Here is a 20,029-nt window from a genome sequence, read left to right on the forward strand (position 1 = left end):
GTAACAAAAGATATACTGTGTAATTCTTGCAATATTTTTTCTATAATAGTAGACTCAGTTAACATCACCACCGTTAAAGAGTTTCGATCTACAGCACTGCTGATTTAATTTCTCAGATTTTATTAGAGATCTACAAGTACCTTTACAGGTCACTTAATTAGTACATGTATCTCAAATTTAATTGGGCAAATGAGAATTTTGTCTTTAACAACTTAAATGAATCAAAAATGTATTGCATGTTCAACATGTTCAGGGTAAATTATTTCCTTTATCATGAATTTATTCTAATTTTATGGGAGAATATATTTATAATTATGAAAGTACTAGTAAATCAGTCTACACATAAGTAAGAATTACCTCAACTATTTGAATTACTTTGCAGAATTTATTGCATTGTCTTTATTACTTAACAATCATGTAAAACTTTATTTCATGGCCGTAGGAACGGGGGGGGGGGTGCCCCCAATAATTTTGCCGAAATATAGAATACTAAAGAAAACATAGCTACTATATGCTTGTGCCCCCTCAATAAAAACGCCTGATGACTTTTTTTTTTTTTTTTTTTTTAAGCTTGTCAAGGAATTTTTTGTTGTTAGTGCCCCCCAAAGAAAATGCATGGCTGTCCCCCCTCCCCCAAACTGAAATTGCTTCTTACGGGCCTGTATTTATTGATTTTTTTTTAATGTTTCATTTATTTATAAACCTATTAAGTGTTTCATTTTGAAAAGAAATATTAGAAGATAATCATAATTTCAGAAAGAAGTTGAAATTAAATAATAAAAGAGACCCTAAGAAAAATTGCTTGTTGTCATTGTCAAGCTTGAACAAGTCCTGATTCATATGAAACAGATCCTGATCAATTTAAGCAGAAACATATAATGAAAAAAAATACTGTTTATCTTATGCAGTTGCCATGGAGAAATTAACTTGCTTATACTCTCAATTTAGTTATAAAACCATATAACAAGCAATAATTTTTTTTATTTTAATAAAATTGTTATGCAGAGTCTACATATATTACTTGTATATCTACATATGTAGATTAGAAACTTTCGGTCGGGTTCAGTTTAATTTTGATCGGGTTAGTTAATACATTGTTGAGTCTTTTGATCAGCATGGACATGGTTTGATGGTATGATAATATTTTTACAGTTTCAATTTCTAAACTTTCCAGGAAAGTTTAATTCCTGCATTTTGTACAATGGCTATATATATGCCGTATATTTTCCCATGAATTTTTTTTTGAAATTATATTTTTAAAATTCTGACAAGATTTCTGAGGAAATTTTTAACTGCCTAGGGTGAGATTTATGACAGTCTGAGACATTTTAAACCAAGTCTCTGAATAAATTAGATTTTGTTGACTTGTTTGCATTTATGCATTTATTTTTATTATAGTGTGTTCGGTACCACATAACATGCGAGAATACCTTCTCCGGTATGTTGGAGAGAAGATTAGCAAGAAAAAATCGCGTGAGAAAATGAGAAGTTGACAGAAAAAGATTTTTTTCATTATCGAAAGGGACATGTACAACATCCATAATGGTAAGAAAAGATAATTATTTATAGTCATATTTATTTGTTTCTATAATGTTTCTTTCGATAACTTTTCACTCATATTGAAAAGCCAGCACTTGTGAACCTCTGTACTCAGGACCCTTGAGCAATGAGTAATTTTGTTCATGCCAGCACCTAATACAACATGGGACCTCAGTTTCATTTGAACACCGGTCTCCACATCCTGCAGTGGGATTCGAACCTGTGATGTTAGGATCAACTCCTTTATCTGTGACTCTAAAGCAAACACTTAAACCACTGCGCCATGCAAGCAGCTAGTCATACATGTATTCCTTCACAAGATGAAACACTTCCTTTAAGTTTGGCTTAATGGTGGCTTATAGGTCCTTAATGATGGTTTAATGGTTGTCACCATTAAGCACCTTTAAGCTACATTTAAGTTATAAATAAACCACCATTAAGTTACCATTAAGCCATATCAAAGTCCTTAATGGATGCTTAAAGGTAGCTTAATGGTGGCTTAATGGTGGCTTATAGGTGCTTAATGGTAGCTTCAAGACAATCATTAAGTCACCATTAAGCCACCATTAAGCCAGACTTATAGGTGCTTAATGTCCAAACTCCATTAAGCTACCATTAAACCACCTTTAAGCCACCATTAAGTCACCATTACGCAGTCGATAAAACTGCTTTTACGGGTTAAATATTATTTTTATAATGATTTCTTCTCAAAAATTATAAATGTCGAGTTTATACATTTGTTAATTGAGCGAAAATAATGTAAAAGAAAGAAAATTAAAAAAAATAAATAAATGAAAAAAAAGCATTCCCAACAGGATTCGATCCCGTGAACTTTAGATTGGAGGGCGAGCGCTTTAACCACTGAGCTATCGAGGCTGTTTAAATCTAATTGAAAAATAAAACCTTTATTTTTAACAAAACTTGTTTGGAATGGTTACAGGTACCTGTATATGTATTTTTTTCTGATGTTTATATTTATTAATCAATAATACGAATAATTATATTTATATATATATATATATATATATATATATATATATATATATATATATATATATATATATATATATATATATATATAAAAGAAATTTTGATAAAGTTTTATATTACGTTAACATTTCTTAACCGTGGACAGGAGTTCGGTGTGATGGTGTGAAACAACTTTTTGATTTTAAGTAATTCCTCGTTCTGTTATTTGCAGATTTATAAGCATGAAAAGATTGAAATTCAACAGATATAACAAATTTTTTTTATTAAAAAGGAATATATCATCGAAAGAGAACGATTGGGGGAAAAAAAAAACAGATTATAGTTCTTATAAATATGCTGCGGATTTTTGACAATCTTTGCGTAACAATTAAGTTATAAAATATTTTTGTAACATATCATCTTCAGTTTTAATTCTTTTTATATCATTATGGGTATCAAAATAATTGTCTTTTTGTGTACAATTATAATTTCTAATTTGTTATATGCTTGCGTAAATTTTAAGTTTTGTAAAAAAAAAAAAAAAAAATAGATCATCAAAATCTGTCACTGTACGTTCCCGTGTATAGTTTCCTGTTAATTGACCGGGGATTGGTGGGGACACCTAATTAAGGTCTATTGTCTAACTAGTCGATATACTGTACACTGATTATTTTACCCCGCTTCTCAATGTGTATAAATCTGGTCGGATAACCTGTTTAATCTGATCGGCTGTTCTTCTGAAAATTGATTTTGAAATAACAAACATTGAAGACCGACTATATTTTGATTAGTTCTTACTTCTGCATTATTTTAAAGAAATTCTTACTTCTGCAGTATTTTAAAAGAAAGGAAAAAATAATGACACTTAACCACGAATTAATTCAAATTATTCATGAATTAATTCAAAAATTGGCAATATAATCTATACCTATATATTTTTTTTATATCTTAAACATTTCTCTACCCAAAGAAAAATTAAGAGACTTTGTTCCAGAAGAAAATGACTCTAATTACATTTCCTACGAATTCGGCAGTGGAACGTGGCTCTCCAAACACGAAAGAAAAATATGTGATTTTTTTTAAATTAATATATATTATGTATTTATGGAGAAAAATAATTTTAAAACAAGTATTCAAACAAACTGATTTTAGGGAGCGAAAATCTTAAGGCATTTGGTGAAGCTGTTCTCAGTTCCCGAGTTTATCCGCATTGACAAAGATGTTAGAAATAGCGAGAAAAAATTACGAATTGAATAAGTATTTGCGTAAATGATACTGAAACAACTTCAAACTTAACAAGTTAGTTTAAAGACTTGATACTGGATGCGTTAAGGTGGATTAATTAAGTTTGGACATTAAGTCACCATTAAGCTGCAGCTTAAAGGTGGCTTAATGGTAGCTTAATGAAGTTTGGACATTAAGCACCTAGAAGCTGCAGCTTAATGGTGGCTTAATGGTGGCTTAAAGGAATTAACGTCTATAAGCCACCATTAAGCTACCATTAAGCCACCATTAAGCGATTACTTAAAGATGGTCTTTCGTCCTGTGCCTTATGATGTGAGCTAGCATTATTTATGAAAATTACATGTGCTGTAGATCATAGGTTGCTACATAGTTCTTTGTGTGTTGCGCTTAAAAAATATGGTGTTCATCAATGATTCATTTTGGTGTGCATCCTGCGTAAAGTATGCACAAATTTTGCTCAGGACGCATTATTTTAATAAATGTGCATCCCAATGGACGCAATAAATTTATAGAAGAACGTGTATTATTTGGTATAATCCGATTTTAAACTTGACCGATTGCATCATATCCATGTGCTAAGCGATATGCATGAACAATTTTAACAGGTATATATAAGGTTGCCAACAACAGGTCAGATTTCACAATTGCAGCCAATTAACCAGCAATTATCAGAAAATATTTGAAAGTTAGATAACATAGTTCGATTATCACTGATTATGTCTATACTGTGGAACATTTCTGAAGCGAATACTATGTAAAAGCTATACATGTAACCTGTATCATTTTTTTGTTTTTGTTTTTTCCTTACAAGCTAAGAAGTTTAAAATTTAATCATTTTTATTTCTGACTGTTTTTTTCATTTCTTCTTAAAATTTCTTTGCTTCATTCTGCTTCTGTGCATTTTATGACTGATACATTACAATGTGTGAGATCGTATGTACGATCTAAAAGTAGAACCAAAGTGCACAGTTGACAATATATTATATTTATGACACAAAATCATGTAGTCTTACTTGGACAATTGATAGTAAAATTATAGAACTACTCACAGCAACAATAAAGCATTTGCTCTTTCGTGAAATAACTTTTTATATTTCACCAGAATTTCCTCTGTAATATCTAATATATGACCCTTGGATTTGGATACTCTGATTTTGTCATGGGACTCATTGTTGTCATTAAGGGGGGTCCTTTGGACCCATGATAACCATTTTCAAAATGAATCACTAGTTCATAGGTCTGGGACTAAAAGTTTATGAGGACATAATATCTTAATATCACCCACCCATTATCATCTGATCAGCATGATCAGTACTATTAAGCAGGAAAACAAATATTTGAAGAGACATACTGTAAAAATAATTTTGTAAGATCTTGGAAAACATGTAATTTTGGTAGTAGATTGACATATAAGTATATAATTTTTTTTGTGGATAACAGTTGATTAGGGTAGGTGGTCACTGGTGTGATTTTGACCCATTATCTGATTATTTTTCATACTTAAGTTTTGTTCGAGTATATGTCAGTGTTTGTTATGCTACAACGTTTTCTGGGTAATTTTCTCTATGGAATACCTTTTTACAAGATTTCTTCTTTTTTTTTGGAATTATTTATTGAATTTGCGAAATACATGTGTTTGACTTACAAGATATATGTGTTGGGTTATTTCTAGTTAGAACAATCTAACTTTGTCTCGGAACAAGCCCTCGATCACCACAGTTAGAATATGTCCCATATACTAGCAATGTAGCATATTGGAAAGGATCCGCTCAGAAATGATTTTGAAGAATACAAAAAAAATTGCACTGAAAATAACTATCAAATTAATCATAACAAACCTTTTTGAGATTTTATATGCCTTTTAACCTAAAAAATAATCCATAGAAATAAGAAAATTCAACTCATTTTCTCAACCTTTTTTCCTCGCTTCAAAGGACAAGGTATGATAACGGCTGAATCTGGCCCCTTATTTGATGTAAAAATCAGAACATAGTTAAAATAGTGATAGTTTGTAGTTAAGAACTAAAAATGATGCTTGTTTTAAAACCAGCACTAATTTTGATTCAAAGCTTACACGGAGACCAGAAGAGGGTGCAGAAGTAGGACAATTTCCTGAATTTTCTCAATTCTATTGGAATATCCTCAAATTTGAGATACTTTTCACTTCGGGAAACATAGAGCACAAGCTTGCCTATCTGAGATTTTTATACATAAGATGCATCTGATACTAGTATATGAAATATATAAATTTGGTAGAGGGGCAAGCTTGTGCTCTATGTTTTCTGAAACAAAATGTGCTGTAAAATCGATGAAAATTTGCATAAAATGAGAAAATTCGGAAATTGACATATTTTCTGATCTTCCTGTGACCTGTATGTATCACATAACTTAGAACCAATACTCATTTTCTGGCAGGGGTGACAACAGGTTTCTATTGTTAAACTGTTGTATCATTCTAAACAACACCCCAAACCAGGGGCCAAAAAGGGGTCTTCGCCTATCTTGTCCTTTACACGCCATGTTGAATTCGGAACTCTCTGGATTGTTCATAGAAAATGCAGTCAGTTCGAGTTATCGAACTTGCTTATTTTGATAAATTGCCAATACACGGAACGAATTCTATCTTTAAACCAGGTCTGTAGGACAATATCATTTTAATGATTAGAACATTCTAATCTAGGTTATTGAGATCACAGCAACAATATATAAACAAAATTAAAATTGAAATTATAATTCGCATCATCTCTTTTAAAAAAGAAAATATAAATTCATATTATTTTGTAAAACCAAAAAATATTGGTTTAAATATACTGACAATAAAAAAAGGAGACAATAATTCTCAAATTATGAATAACTTTAAAACATTGAGTGCACCTACAAGCACAGATCCCATGATTTGTAATATAATGCACACACAGGCATGTAAACTGAAGTATATCAAACATACAGATTTTCACTGATTAGCTAATATACATGTAGAACTAGTTTCAACTAAATACTCGTACAAATACAAAAGAAAAAAATAATTATTTTCCAAGCAAATAAAATGAAGAAATTAAAAGTTTTTGATTTTATTTTGATTTAAAAATTATCAAAGAATATTTAAGTTGAACTTCATGAAAAAGAAAAGCTGAAATCAAAATATTTGTATCAATTTAAATGTCATGCTTGATAAATTTTGGAAATACTGACAGATACACCCTTGCATAACACATATACATGACTAAAATTGTAAATTTTTAGAGACTTTGGATATGCATGGTGTCAAACTTTGTCTCATTTTAATATAAAATGAAAAAATTATAACCGATTAAAGATATTGTGATCTGTATTGTAGCATAAATATTGTGATACCTGATATAGTATATTAGATATAGAATAGTAGACGAAAGTGTATTATCCCAGCCCTTTATATTTGCAGTGCAGTATAAAACAGTTCAATTATATAATAATGAAGTCAAGAGAATATGGACATGAATATATGTAAATTAATAGATTTTGTTTTCATTTTTGCAGGTGTGTCTGATGGAATTTGTCATTTCATTAATAAATAATGCTGATAAAGATGCAAACTTAGCAATTGTGCCTAAAAAGTGACAGCTTTGACAAGGAAATATATCCATATATAACAGTTACTGGTACTGTCTGAATGCAGTGAAAGGATCCAGATGAACAGATGAAGAGATTAAGTACAATGTACATCAATTACTTGGATGAAGAGAATCTGCAACATGGGGTAAGGTATATTTGCTGCTTTATTAGTTATAAACTGTAAATAAATTGTTAGCAGAAAATAGACACAAAAGCTTTAATTAAAGCAAATCAGGGGTAAATACTAACTTTTAAAGCATGCAGATACTCAGTGATAGACTGATAGTTTGATAGTATCATAAAAACCAAAAGAACTTCAGTGACTTTGAATTCCTGATAGCCCTAGCTGTTAATGAACTAGTTGCCCATTACAGCCTTTGGCTGCTTATGGAGTCATGACGTGATTGTTGGGGGAGGAGGAAATGAATTCCCAGTGGAGATGGGTATGAAGGTTAAAAATAGGGCCACAAAGAACCAGGTTATGGTGAGGCAGACTTGCCTCCTTACATTTTATTGTAATTATTTAACCCTTCACTCTTTATGAGTGAAATAATTCTCGAATGGGACATAAAACAACACTCAATCAATCGGTCACACTTCACTCGCTGTTCACAGCACTTGTTGCTTTGTACTGGGCACTACTGGCTCACTTAAGCAGGTTAAGTTCAGTTTGGTGTTTACTAGTCATTCCAATGATAAATAAGTCTGAAGAACATTTTTTGTGAGTCGACTGCACAGCAGTGCAACACCTGAGGTTCAATTTACCTGGCATCTGTCTGTCTGTCCATCTGTCACACCTTATATCTCAAGAATTGTAAGAGGTTTAATTGTTTTTGATATTTGGTTAATATTTTGCGTGGCACTCTGACTTTTTTTAAATACCATGGTTGCCAATCTTGTGACCCTTGAACTTACCTTTGACCTACTTCTAAAAAAGTTTAAAGTGCCAATATTCAGCATATTTTTGATAATTTAAAAGAGGTAAGTCTATGCTATTAATAGCATGTGCACAATTTATCATAAATTATAATGAAAAATACCAGCGTTATAGTTCACTTGACTTTGACCTTTGTTTTACTTTTCAAAAAATATTTTGAATGGTTAATTTAACTTAAATGTTTTGATTTTCTAGAAGTAGTGTTTTGATAATTAGCATTGATGAGCTCATGACACTCTACTTTGAAACTTTTTGATATCCAGTTATCACACAAACTAAAACTTAAATCCTTTGAAAACAAATCGGGATCAGTATACCACAATGGGTGGTAATGTAGACTGACAATTGCAGTAAAGACAGCCTGAAATCTTTTCAGAAAAAAACTGTTGAAAAGATTATTGACCATTATATGGTGACGTCTCTATTTTAGTGAAAAATTCTTAAACAGGATATAAAATGACATACAATTAAACAATCAATCCAACTACTGAGTGAGCTTTCTAGCTTGTGAACTACCAATTACAGGTAAACTTCGGTATCTCGACATCACATATGTCGACAACCTGGGATATGTCGACATCCTTCCGTGGTCCCGGCAGTATTTACTATATAAATGATTTGCAAAAACTCTGATATGTCGACCTCGTTAATGTCGACAACCCGGGTTATCTTGACGTATATTTACAGTCCCAAGAGCAAATGTCGACATCGGCAATTTTCTGCTCTACTGAACCTAACTGTTTGTCAGATAGGGTCGCTCGTCACGCACGGACGACTCCGGGTATCTCGACGTCGTCAAAGTTTCACACCTTTCACACCCATGTTTTGACTGCACGCTGCTTAATTAATTTCATAGACTGTGTTTGTAGGTGAATCCAAAGCCCCTTCGGCATCTTTGAGAAGTTAATTGAGCTTGGGTAATATCATTACTAAATCTACATGATTCTGCCTAAATGTACAGAATGTTATTTATATCGAAACATAACATAACTTTTAAATTTGAAAAAGATAACTAAATTATAATGAATAAAAAACACACTGAAAATTTCAAACTAAGGAATTAAAAAAATGTTTTAATGATATTTGTAGTTAAAATGTATTCAACAGGAAACAATCCGATTAACGACATGATTGACCGAATCAGCTGTAATTCGTGCATCTGTAACATCACTACGTTAGTTTAGATACATAAATCTCTTTAAAAAAATTAATTTTAATGTATATTCTTCCAGAATAGAATAAGAAAAAAAATAATCTGCATTTAATTTTTTTTTACCGTATATCGGATGTCGACTTTATACGGTTCGAAGTTTATAGAGCACATTTCGTATCCTGTTCTGACGAAAAGGCAACTTACACGCGAATGCAGCTCAATGCTGTAACTTTGTTCTGAAACTTTGTGAATTTAGAAAGATTTCGATAAAGAACACGTTTAATAAACTAGATTTTTAAAATAACTTCTTAGATTTTTAATAAAAATAGAGGGAATTCTGAAATATGTTGAGCTACAGTCTATATTAAAGTCATGTAAATATGATATGCTTGGCTGTTTTGCTATGCAATGAAATCTTGGATGTCAAGTCTCAACTCTGATATCTCGACACCTCGAATATCTCGACATTTTCCGATGGTCCCGTCGATGTCAAGATAACGAAGTTTACCTGTATGTCCAATTGGAAGTAATATTTGAATATTTTAAAATGTGATTGTACATTGTAGGAAATAATGTTCCTATAGAAAAGTCAAAGAATGTATACATGTGAGATTCTGAAGTAGCCGTACATGATGAGTAGGAATTTGAAGTGAATTATGGGAAAAGGTATGTAATCCATTAGTTTGCTTTAAAGTTAGTGATTTTAAATCTGAACACACTGTGTAAAAGGAATTTTTCCGCCATATTCCTTTATTCACGCTATATTGTAGGGTCCCTATATAAGCCACTCACTTAGTCACTGTTCAGTGTAATCTGTTGTCACCTGTCTGTATAGACAGACTGACGTATGCTACATAGCTCTGGGTAGCGACAAAAAATTACTGTGTACTTCTTTCACGGCAGGAGAGAAAGATGCCAATGAAACTTAGTACAACAGTCGCACAGGTCAGTGCAGTATACAAACATACACAAGTACACGTAACTGCAATAAAATAAATGAACAAAGGCAATGCAAGATAACCAGCATGAGCATGTGTCACCATTCCACTCCGATACCTGTGACAATAAAGCAGTCAGGTGTAACAAATGCGAAGAGTATACCCTGGTGCTGATATAGTAGATGATATATAATCGAATATGGTGTATGCCTATTTATGAGATGTGTTCAGCTTTAATTGATTGTTTTTCTCTGACTACATGTACCATAGGTCATAGTCATTTATGGTATATACAGTGGCGCCATGTTTATCCGAACACTTCACCTTCCAGATGCTATTTTTTGGGAATAGATTTTTTCCATGTCATTCTGTCTCATTAATCCAGAAATTCGTGTTCCACATCCGAACGGTCGATTTTTACTACAAAACGTAATTTATAGTTCATTGAAAAATGACTCATTTATCCGGACGGTAATTTTTCAAGAAATGACTTTTTCATACTTATCTTCAGGGGTTGAAATTTTCTTGGAAATCCCACTAGCCCAGGGGCTACTGATTAGGAAAAAATTACTAGCCCAAATAAGAAACAGTTCAAAATTAATCAATATTATTTTTAACAAACTTAAGCCAAAGAGGCGTCCGGATAAACAAGGCACCACTGTATATATCTATAATACATGCATATAAAAGTACTTGCTATTAACAGTGAGTACAGTAAAATTTTCCCATTAAATATATTAATTTTTTCTATGTGGTTTACTTTATGCCCAATTATCAGCAGTTTCCATAATTGCCATATTTAAGTATAAGAACTAGGTTGCTATAGCAGACAAAAGGTAAATATAAAAAATCTAAAGTGCAAGGTACTTTATCACTGATTGAATGTTAATTAGGGCCTGCATGAAATGTTAAAGCTATATAGGATTCACATTGTCCATCTTTATGTCTTTCAGCCAGCAATTAACACTTCAGTTGTGACACAATAAACAAGTTTTAGTTTATGCAGTGTAATACTATACAGGGTATTGATGCATACAGTAAATGAGATCATTAGAATGGTGTATTTATATACTGTATATACTTGATATCAACAATTTTTCTCAGTGGTCTACTTTATGCCCAATTATAAGTGGTCTCCTCAATGGCCATATTTAAGTATAACATATGTATAAGTACAGGTTGCTATAGCAGACAAAGGTAAATATAAAAATCTAAGTGCAAGGTACTTTATCACTGATTGAATGTTAATTAGGGCCTGCATGAAATGATAAAGCTCTATAGGATTCACATATTGTCCATCTTTATGTCTTTCAGTCCAGCAACAATTCAGTTGTGACACAATAAATAAGTTTTAATTTGATATGCAGTATAATATAATACAGGGTATTGATGCATATAGTGAATAAGATCATTAAAATGGTATATTTATATACTGTATATACTTGATATCAAGGGTTAATTCAATTTACTCAATTTTTCTCACTGGTCTACTTCATGCCTAATTATAAGTGGTCTCCTCAATGGCCATATTTAAGTACATGTATAAGTACAGGTTACCATTGAAGACAAAAGGCATATACAAAACTCTAAAGACCATGATACTTTGATACTGACTGAATGCTGATCTGGACCCTTGAAAAGCACTTAGTCTCATTTATATGACAATGTGTGGTTTGATATAAGTTAACTGAATTACCTAGGTAACCATGGTAACATATTTCTATCTGTTTTTGGATGTTTTTGCATAAGCAAGGGCTTGGGTCATGCATAAACTTTTCACATTTTTCAACTTCTTCTGAAGAACTACTGGACAAGTTTAAACCAAACTTCACAAAGTATCTTTAGAATAAGGATGGCAATGATTAACTGGTTTATTAACTATTAAGAAAGATCATAACCAGTTAAAATTTTCATAACCAGTTTTGTAACCAGTTACAATTTACATACTAACCACTTAGTAGATACAGTAGCTGCAACGTTATTGTTGACAACTTACACGAACGATCACGTTAGACGAACGATTCCGCACGATTCACACACGATAAAATCTGTTACACGAACGATCCTTCACACACACGATTCTACACGTTACACGATCTTACACGATTGCTAACGGAAACGCACGATTCTTCACGCAAAATAGTTCAAATTCTTTAGGAATGGATATTTTCAAAAAGAAATAAGGCTTAATACTTATTTTAGATTTCAAATAATGATTGATTTTATTTCATCGACTTTGAAAAATGAAAAAAAAAAATAGAAATGGATATTTCTGGAACTAAATACATGTAAGATTTATGAATTATTTTAGATTACAAAAAATTATTTATGTAATTCTCTGACTTTAGAAAACTGATTTTTTTTTTTTTTTGTTCTATCAGAAGATGTACATGTAGGTGGACCGTGAGTTTTGATTGAATTGGATTTCATAATATGCAGAAAGGGATAAGTTTGAAAAAAATGGCATGAAAATGAATTAAATTATAAGTTATATCCACATTTCAATTTGTGAATCTCTAAAATCAACAATTATTTTACAAATCATTTATTTGCAGAAATTAAAAAAAATAATCAAAAGTAACCTCCAGAGATAACGCTGATAAATGAAACCCCGAGAATCATGTCGTGTAAATGTACATTCACCGACTAAATACTTATGTAAGCATTGAGAATTATTTATTTGTAAAAATGTTTATTTTTGATCTATTGATTTTAAAAATATCTTGACCATAATTAGCAATAAATATAATTAACATCAGAGAAAAAAATCAAAAATCTAAGTACGGTTTATCAGAAAAAAAATCATGCTATTTGACGAGAACACAATATTGTACGACTTACTATATTGTTTATTTCCAAGCGATAATTAGTTCATTCTGTTTTCAGTTATGTAAATCGCGCTTCATTTCTTTTTAATTTGGATTAAAAAAAAAAAAACAGACAAGTGAAAGGCTTGTATAACAAAAACATTCCAATAAAAACTTTCAAAACAAAATTTACACGTTTCTTAACGCACGATCACACATGATTAAAACCGCAAACGATTGAGTCTGATACACGCACGATCTCGCACGTTACACGAACGATCACGCATGTTACACGAACGATTCTACATGATTCTTTTGTCAACAATAATGTTGCAGCCACTGTAGTTGGGATGGCAATCGAATACAGAATTGCAAATCGGTTAACCGCAAAATGTTCCGACCAATTAACCGGTTAATTGTATCAAACTACACAATGTCATTTTCTTGACTTTTTTCAAGTACCTCTATTCCTATGCACAAGAAGTCTTTAAAAAAGTTGTTAGAGGTCAAAATCATTCTATTTGTCTTTCTTGATCATAAAACTACGCACATATTTTTTTTCAATAGACAAGAAAAAATTCAGAAAACCATAAACTATGCCTGAGATATCGTGGATAATTTTCATGAGCGTATGTCACACAAGTTCATTCTTCATTATCACCATAATCAAAACTAAGTCTAAATTGTATCACTTAAGGGGAAGAAGGACCTTGAGCTGAAAAAATACTTGTCATTCAATTTTTTTCATATTTTGTGTATTTCTAATTTAGTATGTCCCACATATCTTAAAGCAGTTATATCAGTAGGTTTCTGACCTTATTTTAGAGATATTGATTGACAAATACTATGCCCTGCAGTATCTTAGTGGAGTTTTAATTCTTCATGTTTCCGGGCCCAATACTCTGTCCATAATGGGATTTTTTAAGCATATATAAAAAATATGCAACTGGACATGTATCTCTTAAAATATTTCAGAGTATGAATAGGTTTAAAATTCGAAAAAGCAATTTTATCCTGTCACACCGCATCTGGATAAGGAAAGTTACGTACTTTTTGAGACAACTTAAGCAACAAAAAAAAACGTAATTTACAAAAAATTCTATCATTCAATATTTTTAAATTTATGTTGAAATGCAAGTCCTTCAAATTATTGGTTAACTGTAAAAATTTTGAATGGTGAAGCTGACCTCAGTATTGCACAGGACATCATTACAGAGGACATAAGCATGACAAAAACGTGTCATATTTACATTTCTTGAGTACGGGAAAAACCAACTATGACGTCACACGTAAGCTAAATAAGCAAAATAAGATATGCCTACATAAGATTTCTGTCATCAGCCATGCAATCATAATTTTTATGTTCCCCGTTTCTCAAAATATTTCATCACATACTGATTATGACCTGATTTTACATAATAATACCGCCCCTGTATTCACCGAGTATGATCTTGCTGTACTAATAAATCGTGTATGACGTCACCGACTTGTTGGACGCGCAGTTTAGGGAAACAGAGGAGTGGATCAATCTTTTTCATAATTTGTTAATGTTTACATGAATGTTAAAACTTTTTACTTTTTTATATAAGATGGCAATTTAAGTTAAAAAAAAAAATGTCAAAAAATTATACAAGAACTGATGCTTTACACGTTTTGGACTTATATAAACGGAGATTATGACGTAGATAAAAAGAGTCATGTGACCATGTGTCCTTCATCCCCTTAATTTACAATCTTATGTTTGTATTTTAATCTAATGTGATAGATAACTGCAAAAGATACACACACACCAATTCATGATGCTCAACGGTGATTATTATCATTAAAGAATTAGAGGACAGTCGGGGTAACGACATGATGTTTTAACAGTAATTAACATATCTCAGACTGACCAATTACCCCGCAATTTTAATCTGGAGAGCCATAATGACCTCCCAATCAGCCTTAATAATAAATGAAAACGCTAAATTAAATGTTTAGGTAGGAATTTCTATTTTGAAAGTGAATTTTAGTACATTGCCTTCAGTTTTACATGTATTATAATTTTTTTACGACTAATCGATTGCAGATTTTCTAATCGATTGCCATCATTCCAACCAAGTAATCAGTTAACAGGTTAGAAATTGCCATCCCTAGTAAATAGTTTTTGTCAATGAGTATTTGTATTTACTTTTTCAATAATATTTTCATTTTTTGAAATAAAACTTGTAACATGTTTCAAACTGAAATGTGACAATCAAGCAGTTACCATATCTTGCCGAATATAATATGCATTGGTTTAAATATGCACCCCCTTTTTCAGCCTGATAACTTGGGGAAAATTGCAGCTCGGTTGTAAAGATTATTTGCTACAAAATCTTATTTCGTACAGGGCACAAGTTATTTAAACATTAAGATTTTAACAGACTTGAAATTTCTTTGACAATAACTTAAAGATAAGTCACTTGACATATGTGTTGTAATCAACACACACCCAAAACTTAAAAAAATGAAGAACGAAGGTTATAAATCCCAATAAATGTGTTAATTTTCCCAATAGTAATTTCTCCCAAAAATTAAAGAAAATATAGCTGGATATATACCGGTAATAACTTAACTTGCTATTCATATTCCTCTGTTTTATAAAACAAATTTAGTTGATTACGAAGACCGGAAACCCAATATATATGATTTTAAAGTACGTATAATGGTTATTCCAAAATTTCCTAAGAGGTCTTTATTTTCCCAATCTTCCCAAAAAGCAGTGTGAAAATGAAAACAATTATATGTACAGCAAATAAGAAGTGCCCTATCTTGTCAAAAATGTGATTGGAATAGATAGACCATTTCTTTATCCAGGTGAATATCATTACCGCTACATTTTCAAAATGGTTATTATTTACCGCTACATACTCATTACCGCTGCAAAAAATGTACACATTACCACTACATTTAAAAGTTTACATTACGAATACATTGCCTCTTTCATTAGCCAATGGATTATGCATGTACAGATTGATACAAAGTACATGTACAACATATCCAAGCATAAGACCTTTTTCCACTGCTCACCATGGGAGACGAAAGTAGGGCTTAACAGGGTGGCTTTTTCCCACTTTTTTATTAGTCCCCTACCGGTGAAACCAGAGGAAATTATAGGTTTCCTCTGAGTCTGTCCATCTGTCTGTCTGTCCCTCTTTCAGTCTGTCCCATTTGTTTTCCGCACTTTTTTCTAAACGCTTGCAGATATTGAGCTGAGTTTTGGTATGTTAGTGTATCTTGATGAGTTACAGTTCAAGTTTGCATTTTGTTATGCTTCTGAATCAATGATTTTTAATGGAATTGTGGCAATTCAATTTTTAGTAGGAACCAGATTACACTTGCCGGTAGGGGACTAGTATTGCTAATGCAATACTCTCAAAATGCTTGTTTAATCTTAATTATAGTAGGTATTTAAGTATGCAAGTACAATACACTGTACATATAAATGCTTGTTCAAAATAAAGTTTTTCTCGTAATTTCAGCCTAACGCAACAGAAACTAAAAATTCAAGAACCTATTGGTAATTAATCTGATGTTTTTTAAATAGATTGATCGAAAGTACATGCAATATAATTCATACTATATAAAGGTGCAGTGTTTAATTGATTTGTTACAAAAAATAGCAATGACCATATCACCAATGCTAATGTAGTGGTAAATATTTTTAATATTTAATAAGTTCCACATTTTTTTTTCACAGTGAAATGGTAAAAAAGAAACTGCTAGCGCTACTGTGCAGACTACCATCAATCAACATGATCAACAAAATCAAGTAATCCTTCTGAGTAAGTGACCTGTAGTATTATCTGTTTTCACCTAGGCCAATATGAGAAGGATGAAAGTTATTATACTCAATACACTAGTTTGGAGATTGTAGCTCTTCAACAAGAGAAACACAAAAAGAAGCCATATCCGCATGAAAGTGGCAGAGATTGTTGATAAAGTATACACAATCATGATTAAATAAATGTCAAAATGATGGCTTAATTAGGGCCTTTTAAAATGTAATTAATATTAAAGAAAGATTATACATGCATATTATGTCAAGCAATGATGATTTTGGTGATCATATTGAGCTATACTTTAGTAATACAGGTTTTTGGATGCTTGAGTCTCTGATTGACAATATATATGTAGTTTTTGGAGACCAGGTCTTCCAATAATCTGTCAGAATTCCCATGGGTACTAATTGCAACCTGTTGTTAGGCTAGCAGACCTCTTTTTATATTCATATGAAGCAGAATTTATTTAAAATCTTGCACATGAGAAGAAGAAAACACTTGCTGTGGTCTTGAACTCGACAGTGAGATATATCGATGATATATTATCAATTAACAATAGTTATTTCCAGTCATATGTCAACTATATATATTATACCCCAGTGAGCTTGAAATAAAAGATACCACAGAGTCTGACACATCTGTTTCATGTTTGGATATTATTTATTTCCATCCCTAATTAAAATTTTATAAATTGATTATGTACATGTAATATTAAATGCATGTTTCTTGGAAAGTAATGTTTTAAGTGTTTCCTTACTACTATTAAGGATTTTCATGGTATATCAGATTCTTGTTTATTATCCTTTTCTAAGTGTTACTTTTCTCTAAGCAGTAAACAGGCAGTTGTATCACTAATGATAGGTGGAGACACATATCAAGTTACCTACAGTTACAGCCAAGGTTTAATGAAGAATCATCTGGAGTCTGGCAGTGAGAGTGACAGTCGGCAGTGGATACTCACTCCTCTAAGGCACCTGATCCCACCTCGGATGTTTTTGAGGTAGAGGTTGCACTGCTCAAATCATAATTTGAATGGACTCTTTCACGGAGGTAGGAAACGTCTATTGGATGGGGGCAGTGTACTATTGAATGCAATGCATGATTGATCATTGTGGAATTTATAAGGACTGATAAGAAAGAAATCCTAGAGAAATATCTTGCTAAACATGCGCTGAACCAGCCTAATAAATTTTTGAGAGGAGCTAATCCTGTATGTTGCATTTTTTACGATACTTTTTACTAAGCGGACTTTTCTTATTAAATTCTAAATGAAAATTGTTACTTTTGAAAGTTGATAAAATACTCTAAACTTTCATTACTTGACAAATCTACTATTTGGAGTTCAATTCTTGGCAATACATTGTAGTTTCGGCATAATGATTGTTCGAATCATTCCATTGTCACCACTGTAATGTTATGCCCCAGAAATCTTGTGAGATTTAGAGCTTCCTCGACTCCCATGCTAATTAAAGAGCAGTTGTAAGTTAGATAATTGCGAGATACTCACAATACTACGTACGTATTGCAAAATACTGGTACTTTTAATTCAATTCACATGTGCTCACCTTTAAAATGCATTCACAATTCTTTATAAAGTTGGTGACATTACGTATGAAAATATAAAGTCTAGTTACATGTTTAAAGTATGCTTGTGGTACATGTATGCATTTTTTTTTCTTGAACAGTAAAGGAAGGGATGAGAGAGTTCATTGAGTGCCATAAACTTTCATTTGTATGTTATTTTTTAGAGATGGAGTAGTACACAAGCACAATTTTTTAAAGAAAGAAAAGTCAATGGAATGAAAGCCAAAGAAAAGGTGAAGTGAATTGTCACTCATTATATTTTAAATTTAATGTGGACATGGTCATTATTTTAGTTATGTCATAACCTTCTTATCAATTTTAAGCAGTGCAGACAGATGCATTTCTTATTGCTTTGAATAGAATAAATTATCAAAAAAGTTTGTATATGTTTTTTGATATAGAATTTATATTAAAAAAAATTATCAATTACTGCAGTTTTGAATTTCAGTACACTAGAAATTTTTCTGCCCTGCCATGAATATGGCTGGGGCATATAGAGTTTGTCATGTCCGTCTTCTGTCCTTTCAACCTTCTGTCTGTCCTTCCATTCCGCTTTGCTTTTAGCTCAGTTCAAAACTAAGTTTCAAAGAAACTATTCAAGATATTTTTATCAATCTTCATATGCTGATACATATTGATAAGAGGTATTCAATTTCATCAACGTACCTTGACCTTTCCTTTAACTTTGACCTCACTTTTCTTAAATTAGTGTTTAGCTCAGTTTTAAAGAAACCATTCAAGATAGTGTAATCAAACTTCATATGCTGATACATACTGAATCAACATTTTTTAACCTTGACCTTTCCTTTGACCTTGACCGTACTTATCTTAAATAAGTGTTTAGCTCAGTTTTAAAGAAACCATTCAGGATAGCATAATCAAACTTCATTTGCTGATACATACTGATGAGAGCTATTCAACTGCATCAACATTTTTTGATCTTGATTTTTCCTTTGACCTTCACCTCACTTTTTCTAAATTAGTGTCAGACTTCATATACTGATACAGACTGATGTAAGGTATTTGACTGTATCAACATTTTTGACCTTGACATTTCATTTGATCTTGACTTCATTTTTTTTTGAAATGGTGATTAGCTCAGTGTTAAATAAACGGTTTCCATTCAAAATATTTTTATCAAACTTATTTTGCTTATGCGTATTAGTGAGAACTATTCAACTGCATCAAAAATGTATGACCTTGAACTTTCCTGTGACCTGGACCTCTCTTTTCTTAAATTTGCATTTTGCTTAGTTTTAAAGAAACCATTAAATATAATTTTATGTGAGCTTATGCACTTAACAGAATTTGGTGGGAATTTATCATCTATATCCAACTTTTTCGATTTCAATGTTAAAGAAACTATTTTAAGATATTCTCATCAAATTTCATACACTAAAAATATTTTTATGTTGCATTACTAATTTGCCCAATTGGTGCAGTGGTTAAAGCTCTAGAGTTGC

General features: G+C 31.7%; 1 long non-coding RNA gene across 1 annotated transcript; it reads left to right on the forward strand.

Moving 5' to 3' along the window:
* Positions 1-1,025: 1,025 nt before the first annotated feature.
* LOC133189487 (uncharacterized) lies at positions 1,026-18,954 on the forward strand. The gene is made up of 6 exons (XR_009721481.1): positions 1,026-1,132; positions 1,399-1,545; positions 7,270-7,489; positions 10,001-10,100; positions 16,901-16,985; positions 18,731-18,954. It is a non-coding gene; the product is annotated as an uncharacterized LOC133189487 (long non-coding RNA).
* Positions 18,955-20,029: the final 1,075 nt, after the last annotated feature.

The sequence above is a fragment of the Saccostrea echinata genome, unplaced genomic scaffold (assembly GCF_033153115.1).
Source record: "Saccostrea echinata isolate AGI-Se365-2 ecotype Australia unplaced genomic scaffold, CSIRO_AGI_Sech_v1 ptg000018l, whole genome shotgun sequence".
NCBI classification, from domain to species: Eukaryota; Metazoa; Mollusca; class Bivalvia; order Ostreida; family Ostreidae; genus Saccostrea; species Saccostrea echinata.